Source organism: Camelus bactrianus, chromosome 26 (genome assembly GCF_048773025.1).
Source record: "Camelus bactrianus isolate YW-2024 breed Bactrian camel chromosome 26, ASM4877302v1, whole genome shotgun sequence".
Lineage (NCBI taxonomy): Eukaryota > Metazoa > Chordata > Mammalia > Artiodactyla > Camelidae > Camelus > Camelus bactrianus.
In genome coordinates this window covers 23,400,240-23,417,212 of record NC_133564.1, presented here as the reverse complement: position 1 = coordinate 23,417,212, position 16,973 = coordinate 23,400,240, and the positions used below count along the sequence as shown (strand labels likewise).

The 16,973-nt window shown below is 42.6% G+C and overlaps 1 long non-coding RNA gene across 9 annotated transcripts in view; it reads right to left on the bottom strand.

Moving 5' to 3' along the window:
* Positions 1-16,973, bottom strand: part of LOC105067639 (uncharacterized) — a 116,770-nt gene that overhangs the window by 72,319 nt on the left and 27,478 nt on the right. For 8 of the 9 annotated variants that reach the window (XR_012502442.1, XR_012502444.1, XR_012502438.1 and 5 more), the window contains exon 4: positions 610-755. This is a non-coding gene — a long non-coding RNA (uncharacterized LOC105067639). The remainder of the gene's footprint in view (positions 1-609; positions 756-16,973) is intronic. The other variant, XR_012502443.1, reaches the window with a different exon arrangement.

Sequence of the window (16,973 nt, the reverse complement as noted above, 5' to 3'; positions counted from 1 at the left end):
CTCGCCTTTTCTCCTCTTCTTCCCTACCTCCTTCTCTCTCTCCTTCCTTTCTTCTACCTCCTCTTCGTATTTCTGGCTCTCCTTCTCACCATCTTTCTCTCATTCTCTCTCTCCTCCTCTCTCTCCTTCCTCCTCTTCATTTCTCTACCTTTCCCTTCTCCTTTTCCTCTCTCTTTCCCTCTCACCGTCTCTTTCTCTCTCCCCTTCTCACTGTATCCCTCTTTATCTCCTTCTCTCCATCCCTCCCTCCTTCTCTCCTTGCCCTCTCTATGTCTCTCTCCTTCCCTCCCTCCTTCTCACTGTCTCTCCATCCTTCTCTTACTTTCTCTCCCTATCTTTCTCCTTCCCTTCTCTCTCCCCATCTCAACCCTTCTCTTTCTCCTCTCTCCTTCCCTTCTTCTCTTTCCCTCTTCCTCATTCTTTCTATATTTGGGAATATAAGGAAACACAAAGCATGTGGCTGCTGCTTGGAAAAGCAACATCCTCTGGGGAAGGACTGGGTTTGGACAAGCCCTGCCCTGAGGCAGTGCAGGCACATGGCAGGAGGGGCCCCCTTGTGAGAACGCTGAGAAGGTAGGAGCAGCCAGGGGTGCCCCAAACCAGCTGTACCTCTGTCAGTGGAAACGCTGAAACCACGTGATCAGAATTTCCGTTCACGAGCTGGGAGCCGAGGGGTGTGCCCCGATGGTGGGCTCGCCTGACAGCTGAGTCCAGTAAGGCAGAGGCCGGATTCAGTGCCACCAGTGACCCACCTGCTGGAGAGAACACGAGGAGCGTAAATCATCACTCTGGGCCTCGTTTTTCTTAACCAAGAAACTCAGAGCTCTGTAAGTTTGCCGAGCAGGTCACAGACAAGCAGGTGCTCCTGGTGACAATTAGAAATGCCTCATTCACCACATACATACCTCATCCCCTCCCAAGGCGGTGTTTTTCCCATTTAACTGTGAGCTTTTTGAAGGAGATTCCTGGTTTGCTATCAATACACAGTGTCCCATGAGCAGTGGATTCAAAAACCCAGGGTTTCCCTTGCCTGTGACCGGGACCTGGGGTCCCGGGAATGAGGAAGGACACGAGGGGGTGGGATGTGCGCGGCTGCACTGAGCGGGGCCGCACGTGACCCTCTGACGTTATCTGGGTTTGACAGCATGAGGACATTCACCTGGTATCAGAAACCCTAACTGAATCTTTCAGCGCCAAGTAAGAAATATCTTCATCTTTATGCAAATAATTTAGAGTGAAATGAATTTCATTCTGAACACTGAGGTGAACTCTGTATTCCCCAAACTGCTCCCTGAGCCATTCACATCTCCTGTGGCGCTAAGGAGCACGCCTCTGTGGCGGCATGAGAACAAGTGAGTAAGAAAGCTGCGGTAGATAAAGCGTAAACAGATTTCCACTGCAGGACTGAGAACGGTCCACATGCTAACGCAGATCGTGAGTGTCCGGAAGGGCAGCAGACTGTGCCAAGTGGAAGGAAGCCTTTCCCCAGAGCCATCTGTGGACGTCCTCTGAGACCAGTGTTTCCAAAGTGCAGGCTGTCTTCCGCCAGTGAGACCCAGGGCACTTGCAGAATCACATCTCCCGAGGCCTTTTCTGTTGGTAGCAGGCAGGGCTGCATCCTGGCTCTGCCGTCCAGTTACCCTGTGCCTCAGTTTCCTCATGTGTAAAATGGAGAAAACTGTCCACTTATACAATTGTGATGAATAGTGAATGAGACTTTATGTGTACAGGACATAGGATAGTGCCTCTTCCTGGTCATCAAATACATCTAATGTAACTCTGTTAACGTGCATAATTCTTTTTTTTTCTTTTTTTAACCAAGAGAGCTAGTCTCAAGTCTTGAGTCTTTGACAGTATCTAACTACAATGTTTAAGCTTTTGTCTTCATCATATTTACAAGTTGGTTATTCACACCAGTGATAAAACTTTTTAAAAAATGAATGCATTTAGAAAGAAATACTTCAAATGTATTACAGAGAGAAATATTAAGCACAGGTGGTACACAGAACAAAGGGTGACTATATGGCAAAACTTAGGAGAACGGTACGTGAGCATCCAGGTGACACAATGCTGGGACCCAGTCTGATGCCACCCATGGAGACGAGGCAACTTCCCCATAAGCCTGGAGGATCCCTGCCCCCGCCACATAATCTTTTAAAGATACCTCCCTCAGTTTTAAAATTTCTGCTAGAAAACCATTGGAAGATTACAAAAGAATAATTGTATTACTAGAAAATTAGTATTTCTTGAAGTTTAAATAAGTTCTGCTTTCTCAAATGTTTCAGTGCAGCCAGACTTTTCATATAAATATAATCCTGAAATATTGGAAAATTCCATTTGTGAAAATGTTAATGTGTTTTAGGAAGGCCTTAAAACACTTTTTCTCTGAATATTTTACTGAAGCCAGACTGGAAAAGTGAACTCACATGTTTCACTCATCAGAAATCAAAGCGAAATCTCGCTAACCAATTTGGTACACGCTGAACAGAACAAATTGCTTGGATTCGTTTTACAGTCATTTCAGTCCTTGAGAAATCATGGCATGAAATTAAGCCGGGTACAGGCCACGTGCCCCGTGAGCGTCGGGGGGTGGATGTAATGCCGGCCACCCAGTGACACACTCTTTTCTCTCCTGCTCCAAAAAGCATGTCAAGATGGCAGATGAGCTGAAGAGCTCAGTGGAAATTCTCCCCAGCAAAACAAAGTGAGGAAAATTGTTTAAAAAAAAAAACTGTCACAATCATTTAAATATCCCTGGAAACTGTCCTGAGGACATACAGCAAATGGAGAAATAGTCATTCAAGAAAGCCTACTAAATAAAAGCTCAGCGAGGGTCTGTGACCTCTGAGCCATGACCTCCCCCCGCTCCCCCAGGCTCCACGCTCTGATACCCGGGTGACTGCTCTGGGCAGGTGTGCTCAAGATGGAGATTCTCCCCTCAACTCTGAGGCTCCAGTTTCACCTTAGGAGAGACAGGCTGCTGTCATTTCTTACCCTGCCCAGCCCCTTACTGCACAAGCTCTCCTCCGGGCGAGGGCCTCCCTTCCATCGCCACAGGTGGGACAGGCCAGCTTAGGGCGGGGGTCCCACCCCGGGACAGGCAAGCCAAGAAGACCAGGGGCTGCACAACTCCCTCCCTCAGTGCCCACTTGTAGAGCAGGGGTGTCACTCCCAGAAAAAGAGGGTCCCCGCCCTCAGTTCCAGTGCAGGGGCACAGGGGTTTTAGGGGGAAAGGAGGGCCATAAAGATGAAGATCTCCACGGCTCTGCTTGAGGAGCCTGACCTTCTTTGCAACAGAGCCCAGGGAACCGCATGCCTAAGGGCGCTGTCACAGCGGTGGCGATGCTGGGGAGCATTAGAGGGGGCTGGTAGCTCCACAGGCAAGGAGGACAGCCCAGCACCCAGGGAAGGAGCCAGAGGGTCCTTCTGGGATCACCGTCGATTCTGGGGGTGCTTAGGCTGTACCCCTCAGGAGTAGTTGGGGCAGGACATGGGGAAAAATTCAAAGCCACACACAGACCACCATCGTGGGGCACAAGGGCTCAAACACAACCTCTGAGCAAATACTGACTGAGCAGTAAGCTACTCCAACCCAGGGGCTGCTGCCAGGAAGCCAGGCTTGTAACTAAACTCACACTTGTTCCAGGGAGCCTGGAAGACTCTGCATGTCCAAGGCGGAGCCCTCTCAGGAGTGATCAGAGAGGGAACTCCGAGTGCCAGTCCCTGGCGGAATGTGAAGCCAAAAAATGCAAATTCCCCGAAGTGTGACAGCAACCTACAAGCTAGACAGACATGCATCCAACAGGAAAGGGTAAAAATCTAACTGGTGGAGAGGGCTGAAGGATCACTTTTGACCAGTAAGTTACTTATGCAGAACCGAGGCACATACACCCCTGTCCCGAAGCTGGGCTAAAAGATAAAAACAAGGGGGAAAATATGAGCAGCGACATCAAAGAGCCCCATTAAGGAAATTATGTAAGAAATGATAAAAACTGTAACTACATACATCTCCTTTCCTTTCTTGACTGGTTTAAAACAACTGCAGAAAACAATAGGCATGTAATGTGTATTGTTGGTCCTATAACTAATGATAAAAGCCCAAAGGAGGCAGGTGGAGCTAAGTTACATTGAAGCAGGGAAATGACAGCAGATGGTAACTGAAATCCAAAGGAAGGGATGAAATGAGCCAAAAGAATAAAGAAGAAGTCATTATAACAAAAGTTATAGTTACATGTCCTCTTCTTCTCTCAGCTTCTTTAAAAGGCATGTTACATAAAGCAATAATTATAAATATTGTTTTTGTAATGTAGATATAATATGTATAGCAATAATAATACAGAAAAGGGTGGAGGGAATGGAGTTTTATGGAGTAAAGTTTCTGTATTTCACTGAAACTAAGCCAATGTGAATCTGAAGGAGATTCTGGTAGGTTAACAAGTTTATTGCTAAGGCTTAGAGAGCACTCCTTAAGGAATTAATTTTAAAATATATTTAAGAAACCATTAAAGGAATTAAAATGTTACACTAGAAAATATCCACTTAATTCAAAAGCAGGCAGTAAAGGAGGAAGAGAGGAACAAAAATGGTATGAGACATACAGAGAGCAAAAACCAGCATGGCAGATGTGCATCTAGCCACATCCTCAATCATAGTGAATGTGAATGGATTAAACAACTTCATCAAAAGACAGATTGTCTGGTTGGATTAAAAATTATGCTTTCTACAAAAAGGTAGACTTTAATTTAAAGATACAAATAGGTGGAAAGTAACAAAATGGAAAAAGATATGCCAGGAAAGCAAACAACCATAAGAGAGCTGGAATGGCTAGACTACTATCTGACGAAATGGACATTAAAGCAAACAAAGTGTTACTAGAGACAAAGAGGGACATTTCATTATGAAAAAAGGTCAATCCATCAGGAAGGAAAGGAAATTTGAGGCATGAACACAAATGTAAAGATTAAGCAACACTGCTAAATACCCAATGGTCAAAGAAAGCACTGGGGAAATTAGAAAATGCCTCGAGATAAATGAAAATGAAAACACAACATATGGCAACGTAAGGGATGTCAGGCACAGAAAAACTTAGAGCTGTAAATGCCTATGTTTAGAAGAAGAGACATCTCAAATCAGTAACCTAAACTTCACCTTCAGAAGCTAGAAAAAGCAAAGCAAACAAAACCCAAAACAAGCAGAAGGAAGGAAGTAACAAAGAGCAGAAATAGATGAAACAGAGAACAGAAGAACATAAAATCAACACCACCAAAAGTTGATTCTTTGGAAAGGTTAACAAAACTGACAAACCTTTAGCAAGACTGGTCAAGGAAAGTTGAAATTTGGGAGAAGACTCAAATTACGAAAACCTGAATAAGAGGCCATCATTACTGACCACTCAGAATGAAAAGGGTTGTAAGGGGACACGACGAACGCCTGTATGCCAATAACTCAGGTAACCTAGACAACATGGACAAGCACACTAATCACCGAAATGGACTCAAGGAGAAATAGGAAATCTGACTAGACCTGCACTAAGAAAAGGGACTGAATTGGTAATTTAAAACCTTCCCACAAAGACTAGGACCAGATAGCTTCACTAGTGAAGTACATCACATCTTAAAAGAACTACTAATCCTTCCCAAATTCTTCCAGGAAATAGAAGCGCCCTCTTGTTCTGCAAACAATACCATCAATAAGCGAAGACAACTCAGAACAGAGAAAATATTTGCAAATCATATGTCTGGTAAGGGATTTCTATCCAGAATATATAAAGAACTCTTAAGACTCAATAAGAAAAAGGTAAATAACCCAATTTTTAAATGGGGAGAGGATCTGAATAGGTATTTCTCCAAAGGACATATGCAAGTAGTCACTAAGTACATGAAAAGACCCTCAGCACCACTGGCTGTGAGGGAAATGCAAACCAAAATCTCAGTGAGGTACCACCTCACACCCACCCCAATGGCTGTGATAAAAAAGACAGACAACAAGGGTTGACAAGAAGGTGGAGAAATTGGAACTCTCATATGTTGCTGGGGAAATGGTCAAGACACTTTGGCAAACAGTTGGACAGTTCTTCAAAAATGTTAAACTAGGAGTTACCTCTGTCTGGGCCATTCCACTCCTCCACTCCAAACGTATACCCAAAAGACATAAAAGCACGCACCCATCCAAAAGCTTGTCAACAAATGTTTATGGCAGCCCAATTCATAATAGCCAACAGGTGGGAACAACCCAAATGTACCTTCTCCTGATGAGTGAGTAACTAAAAAGTGATATATCCATACAATGGAATATTATCTGACAATAAAAAGAAACCGAGCGCAGATACATGCTGTCACTTGGAGAAACCTTAATGCAGGTAAAAGAAGCCAGTCACAGAAGACCACATGTTGTATGGTTCCATTTATACAAAATATCTAGAACAGGCAAAGATACAGTGGTTGCTTAGGGCTGGGAGGAGGAGGGCTAGAAAATGACGCTAATAGTACAAGGTTTCTTTTGGGTGAGTATATTAGTCAGGGTTCTCTAGAAAAACAGAACCAGTAGCACATACTGGAAAGAGATTTATTATAAAAAAGTGGCTCGTGTGACTATGGAATCTGGCAAGTCCAAAAATCTGTAGAGCCAATGTCTCAATTTGAAGACCGTCCAGCTGGAGAATTCTCTCTTACTCAGGGCAGAATCACCCTTCTGTTCTACTCAGGCCTTCAACTGATTGGATGAGGCCCACCTACATTACAGAGAGCAACCTGCTGTTATGAAAGCTGAGGGCATGGGCTTCCATGAGGGCAAAGGCAGAGTGTGATGGGGCCAAACTGAGAATAGAGTGATGAGTCATGTGAAGACACAAAACTGAAATACAGGAAAATATCTGGGGGCAATGAATTGTTACGCAGCTGGCATGCCAGAGTCTGAGGACATGACAAGAGTATAGAGCCAGCAGCCTGCACCCCGATCAAACCCTTCCACAACCTTGTGCCTACTGAATACCGCTCAGTGCAATTCCCTGGTCAACTGGCATAAATCTAACATCACTTTATTCCCTCTACAGCTGTGCTCCAGACAATCAGTGCAGCCACACCCAATTCTCAGGGAAACGCCTGTGTGCACAGTGCCCGCTGCCCCGCGGCCAGTCCCGTGACGCTGGTTAAAGTAGCCATGGGCATCTGGTCACCTAGTATGATGCAAAAACTGTCCAGGCCAACCAGCTTCCTGCTGGAAACGGGAAAGATTGGGAATAGCAGGGGAGTGTTGTGACATGGAAAGCTGCATTGGGATGGCTGTCACGGCCACTTCCAGACCAAAGGGAAGACGGAGCGGAGACCTGGCTGAAGCAGAGGAAGCTGGCTGAACAATGCAGAAACCATGCCAGGACCACACCCCCGTGACTGGGTCTGGAGACAATCAGGGGTCTCTGGAGTTGCCTCCATTGTCCCAGTCCAAGTAAATTCTTAAAGTGACACCCCTCCCCTGAGCCCCACCCATTCCTAGAGGTACCTTGAAAGGAGCCCTGCATTTGCACCCTAAATACCTGGCTGCACAAGTCTCCCTTCCCTAGGAATTGCTTCACTCAAGTATCGGGCACTCATTCCGTGCTAAGCGCTGTTTGAGGCACAGGAGACCGCACTAGATGAGGCAAGCTGGGCCTCTGCACAGAGCCGGTTTCCTTGTGGTCAGAAACTGTCTCATGTTGGTGGTCACCACTCCCACTGGATTACCCTCTGGCAGCCCCTGGCCCTGCGCTCCCACACCCCTGGCTCCACGCCCTTGACTCACACTGTTCAGAAAGGTTCCTCTCCGTAGAAATCCCTTCACCTGCTAAATGACACCACCTCCTTGCAGCCTTCCAGGATCTCTCAGGCAAAAGTAAGTCCCCTGTTTTCTGTACTACTTAGCACATCTGTGGCCATCATGGAACTCCTGCCACTCCTGCCACTCTGCCTCCGAGTTCAAGTGATTTACATGCCTATCTCACCTTCAGGAACTTGAACTCCTTGAGAACAGAAACTGGGCCTGATTCCCATCACTGAACCTTCCACATGGGATCCCTCCAACGCACAGTGGTTACACCAAACTAAATTCAACCAGTGAGGAGCTTGGGAGGAAGTGAGGAGGTCAAACACCCTTTTCTCATTCTCAGCCTCCGCATCCAAGCACATGGTCCTGAGTCCCTCACTGTCACACTATCTTCTAGAGTAAAATTTAAATGGCACCATGCATCTAAAGCCTTTGGTCCAGCTGCCCTCCTCCAAGTCCAAATCATCCGCAGCTCACAGACAAGCGAGTTATTTTCTCAGCCCTGGCCGTGGTCAGTATTGCCCAGCTAGGAAGAAGGCTTTATAATGAAATACTTCCAAGTGCTTTGAACTGGCCAAGCTGTGTTTATACAATTACAAGCAAACAAGCTAATGTAATGGCATGGCTGAGATTTAATGGTGCCGGGTCAGGAAATTACAGTTCCCTGCTTACATGTTTCACTGCCGACTGGTTTACATCTCATCGGAAAAGAATCTTGCTTTGGACTATTCCTTTGTGCAGAGGGGGCTTGCTATAAATAAGGGGGCGGGGAAGTGAGTTCTTAAGTGAGTTTTATTTCCTCCTGAGGGACACAGACGAAGACAAGGGGGTGACTGTCAGCGTCTGGGCTGCACCAGAAAATTTCACTAACTATGTACAGGTGGCAGCAGCATAAATAAGAATAATAAGGGATGCCTCCCCATAGGGCCAGGCTTGTCTCTCAACCAGTTCTGCCAAGACTCCACGGACATGGGCCAGAGATGCAGCTAACACAGTATCAGAAAGAACACTGAGTGTGCAATCGGGGGGCCTGGGTAAAGACCTCGATAGCCACTAACCAGCCCCGGGAGCTGGGGCATGTCACTGGGCTTCTCTGGGCTTTAAATCGCTCATCTGTATACTCAACAACTGCTTAAGGTTCCTCCCAGTTTGAGTTGAATCTATGCCAACTCATTAGACCATTGCTCCCCGGCCACAAGATTACTAGAGCTAAGCCGGTAACATGAGGGTCATTTTTCTAATTGCACCGATCCCCACACATGTATCTGCCTGGTTCTCCATGTGACTAACCCCACATCTGTCATGCAGTGGCCTAAGGTCATGGCATCTGGCTGGGGCTGTGACACTTTGTGACACTCTTACTCACACGTGGTGTTAGGGGCACAGCCTCTAAGACTGCTCTCTCCTTAGCTCCAGAGTCTAAGAGACAGTGAACGAATGGATTCATGCGCTCACTGGCCTTTCAGGATTTTATCACAGTGTTATTTTTAAACTCAAGTGAAAAGAACTAAGTGTTCAAGTTCTTGAGTGGAGAGGGTGGATGAGTGATACACTTTCTGTGTAAGGGTGATCCCTTGTGAAAAACGTACATGCAGCACAGCTAAAGGAAAACGGTAAATCTGGCTTCACCAGAGATGCTTACCCCCCCAAGCCTACCCCGGGGCCCCTCTGGAATGCAGTTCTTAGAACTCATGCTTTTAAAACATGGACCAACCAGACTACAACGTGAGGCATTTCTGAGGCCAGACTCCCCAGACAGAATCCAAGACAGACTTGTGCTGCATTATTAGGGTTGTCAAAGATATTAATGAAGTTGCTAAGAGGGGTCCTATCAGTAAACACCTCATCTTTGATATCTCGTGTCGTTGGGCGCTACAAACATTCCCCAACAACCTGCTTTTCAAGTTTGCCTCTTTTGTACTCATTTGCTGAGGGCGTGGCAGTGGAAGTTGGACCACTCTCCAGAGCAATTAGGAACAGCTCTCAAAATCCATCAGTGTGTCCAAATTTTATCCCACTCTCAGGAATCTATTCCCACATGATAGACATAAGGTCAAAGATCTGTGTATAAGAATGTTTCTAGCAAAAATGTAAAGCAACAAGAGGGAAGTGACTCCGTAACACAAATACATGATGGGAATTATTACCATGATGCTTCTTAAGGATGTTTTGTAGTAATATACAAAAATTTTTGCTACAAATTTTAAGTGAAAAAAATGAGGTTGCAAGTTTTATATATATTTTTCAATCCTTGAAATGCACAAACAAAAAGATGCAAGACAAAATGCTAACAGATTACTTTAGATTTGAGAGGGTAAGTGATTTTTTCCCCCTTCCTCCTTCCCACTTCTCACTTTACTCTGCTTTCCAAATCACCCACAATAAATTTTACCTTGAAATTATAGTATCATTATAAAAAACTGAGTGTTCCTTAGATGACCACCCCTTCCTTCATTTGAAATTACCTTGTCTCCCTTCTCATCACCACCATGCCTTTCTCCCTGCAGACTCAATGGCAACAGGAAAATCAAAGCCACATAATTCACTTCGGCTAGTGATAATTACAAATGTCACAGCCCATATTGACAGGTTTGTTGGAGAGTTCCAAGCTGGGTGGGTGGGGGCAATATCTCTATCTACTTTCAAACGATTATTTTGAGGACAATAGGAAAAAACACAGCAAGACAGGCATCGTGCACCACTGCTTGATTCTGAAGTCCTAAGCATCACCCAAAGGCCAGAAGAGAGCGGGCTGACCCCCGCACACCTCCATCCTCCAGGAAGGCCCTGAGGACTTCACACTTTTTCTTGGAACAGGCTTTTCCTGGAAGTCTGTCTTGTGGGATAACCCTGAGCGTACTTTGTAAGATACACAGCACAGGAAGAAATCACATACGAAATGCTGGCGCTGGGGGTGCAATCACAGAGCGGGGGCTGGTTATATGCATATACAGGGCTTTTAAAATGCATACAAAGATGCACAGAGTCTGGAGGGAGACCCCCCAGAGAATTAACATCGTTGAATGATGAAATTATCAGTGGTATTTTCCTTGTGATGTTGTCCTGCATTTTCCAATCTTTGTATGTGTTGTTTTTAAGGAAGAGTTTTATTTTTAATATGATAATTGAGGGATATGCATAAAAGTACATAGAAAAGACTCAGAAGGAGGTGGTGTAAGAGATAAATCTTTTCTTTTTCATACTTTCTTTGCATTTTCTAAATGTTTTGCAATGAAACTGCATTCCATTTTCCAATAGAAAAAAAAAAATACAGTTATTTAAACAAGTCCTAAATGGATTACGGAGAAATGTTTGTTCTCACAGCTAAAATGTCCTTTTAGTTCCAGGGTTAGGGCAGGGGATATTTCTCAGTGATTTGTTGGCTCCACCTCAAGCCAGATGCTGTCAAAATTATTTACTAAGCACTTATTAAATAGCTGGGACTGTGCAAGAGTTCATTTGCTTCATTAATTCATTCACAAATATTTTTGATAATCTATACATTAAAGCATTGATAACCACATTTGTCTCTGTCCTGAAGAAACTTCCTGCCTCGCTGAGAATATATACGAGTTAACTATGATAGCCCTTGCTCAACATCTGTGCGGGCTGGTTCCAGGACCACCCCTCACCCAACTCCACACCTAAATCTTAGGATGCTCAAGTCCCTTGTATAAAACGATGCAGTACAGTTTGTGCTCTGCAACCACGGCTCTGGGTCTGCGGTTGGTTGAATCCGCAGATACAGAACCCGCGGCTACAAAGGGCTGACTATATAGTATGGCAGTTGTTCTTAAAATTTAGCTTGCATCAGGATCACTGGGGCGGGGGCAGGCTTCTTAAACCATAGATTGCTGGGCTCCACCTGATCCAGTCAGTCTGATCCCAGATGATGCGGGTCTCACCCTTGGGGGACCCCTGCATTATAAATGCTTGACAGAGAGGTATGCAGACAGGGTGCTGTGGGAGCGCCAAGTTCCAGCTCCATCAGACGCTGTGTTCCTACTGAAAGCGGGGGTGGGGAGAGAAGAAAGAGGGTAAGCCCACACATCAGTCCATAGAATCCTCAATGCCTTACTAGGTAGATTTCTAGACCATCACACTCTTTCTTTCAGGATCTGACAATAGCCACTAGCTCTTTCCCCAAATGGACTAAGGCATACTCGTTAGACACACGAAAGCCTAAACTCGCCACTAGTGAGACAGTTCACCAAATTCAAGCCCTTCAAGAAGGAGGCTTCGATAATATCTGCACAATTAGGGCCTGCAGAGACCATTCCAAACGCCTGTGTATGTGGGCATGTGAGGGAAGAAAAGGACCAACATCTGTGATGCTGGAAATGCTAACAAAACTGGCCATGTTGGGTAAAAGCCTTTGCTAAGGGTGCAGCGACCCTGTTTGGTGACTCTGTTTTATAAGTGCATAATGTAGCCAATGGTTTACCCAAGCCTGTGATCATAAAATGTTACAAAGCGTTCCAATATTATTAAGATAGTAAGGCCACTTATAAAATACTTTCTGGATGAGGGTCAAAAAGTTGATGACAGTGTTCCCTGGATAGAAGTTTAGCTATATATAGACTAAAAGCCAAACAGAAATGTCATGAGCTTCATTTTCTGCACCCTCGAACACTGTACTTTATCAACTGGGTCAGAGTTTAGATGTACCAGGACAGCTAACTCGTTTAAAGGATCCACAGAGTAGATCATTTTGCAGTAGCATACTTTCTCTCTATTTTATATTTTACATACTAGGTGTCAGGGGTTATATCTGCAAAATTGAATAAGTCTGTAAGAAAGTCAGTATATCACTACATTATTTTTTCCCCCTGAACAAGTGTGTGTGTTTAAGGACTAAATATGAGAATAGCATATAGAGGGAGAAATCTGGAATCAAATTCATGCAGGTTAAATCATTTCTAGATTTCTTTTAACCTGGTGAATAGTACTACCCATTTGTTCTTGTTGTTTCTTTTCCTTTTCTTGTCTTGCGGCTTATCTGATTTCTCTTCCTCTCTGTCTGATGAATGGTCCATAGAGGGATTGGTAAAAAGTGAAAAACAAGATGCTTAGGACACTGGGAATATCATTAGTGAGAACATTTCCCCCAAAGTGCTTCATTTTGCCTCCAGATGGGTTACAAATATAGTTAAGCTCTTGTCTGTACATTAATTCAGGGCATCAGAGTTTCATAACCTGTTAAAAATGCTTATCTTGCACGTAAGAACTAGCCCGGTGAGCAAGTGTTTTCCATGTGTGATGCAGTGATGACACAGAAATTACTATACCCAGTTTATAGACAGGAAGACAGGACAATATAACTAAAAATCTTTGGTTTTTTTAAATTGCTATTTTTTTCTTTAGAAATATCACCAAAATGGTCCTGGGAAATATCTTTTACTACTTGTGGGGAAAAAATTTAGACTTTTTAAAAAATTACATACCTAAATTCCAGAGAGGAATAAGGAGATTAAGTACAAAAACTGAAATTAAATAAACACTGGGAAAATAGAGTGAATGTTCATTTGATTTCAGAATAGGGTTGGATTTTTTAACAACAGCCATAAAGGAAATTACCACATTTGATTATGTCTATCTTTTAAAAGTTTTGTCTCTCTGAAAATACCATACACAAAATAAGAAAGTAAAAAGACAAATTTAAAGAAATAGTTACAGTGGGAGGAGGTTATAGTTCAGTGGTAGAGCGCATGCTTAGCATGCACAAGGTCCTGGGTTCAATCCCCAGTACCTCCATTAAAACATAAATAATAAATAAACCTAATTACTTCCCTCCCCAGGTAAATACTGCTGTGCTTTCTGCCACTATAGATTTTACATTTTAAAGAATTTTATATAAGTTAAATAACACAGCACAGTCTTTTTTGGTCTCTACTTTTTCACTCAACATAATGATTATGAGATTTATTCATGCTATTGCATGTATCTAATTAATTCCTTTTTATTTATTATTCCTGAGTAATATTCTATTTATGGATATATCATTATTTATTCATTCACCTGTCAATTGGCATAAAATTGTCCATCTTTTTCTAGACATTTATTCTAAGGAAATAGTAAGATATTTGTTCAAAGATTTATGTATAGAGTTATGTATTACAGCATTATTTAATTATTAAAAAATTAGAGGCTATCTATACATCCAACAATAAGAGATAAATCAAGCAATTATAATCAGTCCATTCAAAGAAAATGCAGCATTTAAAAACCACATTTTTGAATCATTTTTAATTAACACAGGAAAGCCTTCATATATAATGTTAATTTTTTAAAAAGGGATACAAAGCTCATTATCTTAATTTTGTAAAACTAAATCATTGAAGCACTAGAAGAATGCAGGGGTGAATTCTATTATAATATATGTATGAGAGGAAGGTTTTCTAAGATTGAAAATCTGGAAGCAAAAAAAAAAAAAAAGGAAAGGGAAAAGAAAGAAAAAGATTGATAAAAATCTTTTGCCAAAAAATGAATAAAATCAAAATACATCTGATAACCTGTGAGAAAATTATTGCAATACTTATCACAGATAAATAGATAATGTCCCTAATATATAAGGAACTCTTTAAAATTAAGGGAAAGAAGACCAAAAACTAGATAGAAAAAGGGATAATTTACTAAAGGACAGTTCATTAAAAAAACTAGAAATAGCCTAAATATGTGAAAAATATTCAACTCTACTCATAATTAGGGAAATGCAAATTACAACTTTACTGAGACGCCCATTTCTCACTTATCAGATTGGTGACAATTAAAAAGCATGACAATACATTCTATTAAAGGAATTGTGGGAAATAGGTGTTCTCATACGTTGCTGGTGGGAATGGAACTGGTACATCACCTTTGGAGGGGTCCCCGGCAGTACCTAATGACTGCGTATCTATTTAAAACTACTTTTTGATCCAGCAATTTCACTCCCAAGAATCTACCCTGAAGACAGAACTCCAGCAAAATGAAAATACATATGCACACAGTAATTCATCGCAGCATTGCTTGTAATGTCAAAATACTGGAAGTATCCTAAGCACTTGTATATGAGAGGTTGAACCAACTCTGGTATATTTATACAGTGGAGTACCTTGTACACCTGGGAAAAAGAATGAGGTTCTCTACAAACTGATATGGACTGATTTCCAGGACATACTGTTAAGTAGAAAAAAAAATCAGTTTGCAAATGTAGTATCTACTGTATTACTTTTTGTGTAACAAAAAAAGTGGGGGAAATATACTTGTATCTACTTATTTTTGCAAAAGGAATCCCAGAAGGACAGACTAGAAATAACAGAGATTGGTCACCCTCAGGGCAGGTGGGTGGGAACAGGGCAGAATGGATGACGGAAGGGACACTTTTTTGAGTAACCTTTTGGTGTACCTTTGATTTTAGAATCATGTTTATGGTTCACTTACTCAGTGAATAAATGAATAACCAAATGTGTTAATTAATAATCAGAATCAGTGAGGATGTGGGATAAAAACTGCACGCAGAATATGAACAGAAACAAATAATCCTAATAGTATTTACAATAACTACCACACAGACAAAGAACGTGGGGATCCAATCAAGTAATTTTGAACACGGTAGTTTGATTTTATACCCTTAGGCTAAACACAAAAACTATAAACAATTATTGTAGCTAGTAAGTTTGTTTTTCACTGTGTTGTATGTTAGCAGTTCTGAACCGACTTATGTATATTCCAGCACTGAGCAGACAGTGGGGTCCCGTTTTCACTATCAGAGAAGGAACTATAGATACACAAAGGGGAGGCAAGGATGCGCCCTGTGGTGCTGAATTGGAATTGGAGGTGTTGGTGTAAAAACATGGTTTTCAAATATAGAAATCAGTACGAATCTCAGGGCATGAACATATATTCCTGGCTCTGTTTGCTGAGAATGTTGAGAACCAATAACATCCCAGTAGCAGTGAACACACTGAGTGTCCAGATCGGGTTTCTAAATACCAACCTCCAGACTAAAAGGAACTGCCTCCTTGAAGAACTGGCTGATTCCAGGGCTGGTGGAGCATCTTGCTGTGCAAAGAAGTAAGGACATGCTCAAAGGATGAGGGGGACGTGTCAAAAAGACATAGCCAGGTTGAAGGGGCTCCCAATGACCACAGGTGGGACAATCTGAGCATCGAAATCAATAAAGACAGCAACAGATTATAAATTAGGCTCAAACGAGAACCTATGAGTATCTTATAGTATTTATATCTTATACTGATAAAAGTGAGTCAATGAATAAGTGGGGAGGAGGAAAGTGCTCCCTTACAGCAGATGCAAATTAATAAATGAGGGATGATGGAATTAGAAAATCTCTATTTGGTAACCATCATAATAATGTTCGATTCAAGCAAGAATCATCAAGGATGGTAAAAATAGCAGGTAAAAACTGAAACATGAATAGGATAGTTACACAGTATTAAGTTCCTCCCTACGAGATAGTTTTTCATTACAAAGGGTAAAGGGGTATTATTTATGGTACAGCATGTTGGCAGACACCACCTTACTCGACTGACCAAGGTTGACATCAGCAGGATGTGTCCAAAGCACAACTCGTGCCCTTGGTAAGATGCTCTGAGGACCCGGCCTCACCCCCCAGCATTCCTGCCGAAGACGCGCAGCGTGAATGTAATCATGAGGAAACAGCAACCCCAGACTCTCTTACAGGGTAACTGCTCTGTACTTTTCAAAGATGTCAGAGCCAGACAAGAAAGGCTGAAGAACCACCCAGATTAAAGGACACCAAAGAGACCAAACGCTCAGTGAAAAAGAGAGGAGGCAAATGTGATAAAGTGTTAATATTTGGAAAATATGGGTGAAGAGCATATTGGAATTCTTTATATTATTTATATAACTTTTCTGTAAACCTGAAACTCTTTCAAAATAAATGGTAGAGATAGTGAGGAAAAAAATATATATTCTCTCTTCCTCCGCTCTCTCTCCCTCTTTCTTCTGTCTCTGTGTCTCTGTCTCTCCATCTCTGTCTTTGTCTCTCTGTCTCCGCAGACCCACACACAGAAACACGTCAGAAGGAAACGCAGCAAAAATGTTAATATTGTTTGTGTCTAGAGGGTGGGGCAACACACTTAAAATTAATCTTCTTGCAAAGGTAACAAATCAAAAATAAACTAGTTGAACTACATCAATCTAAAAAGCTTCTG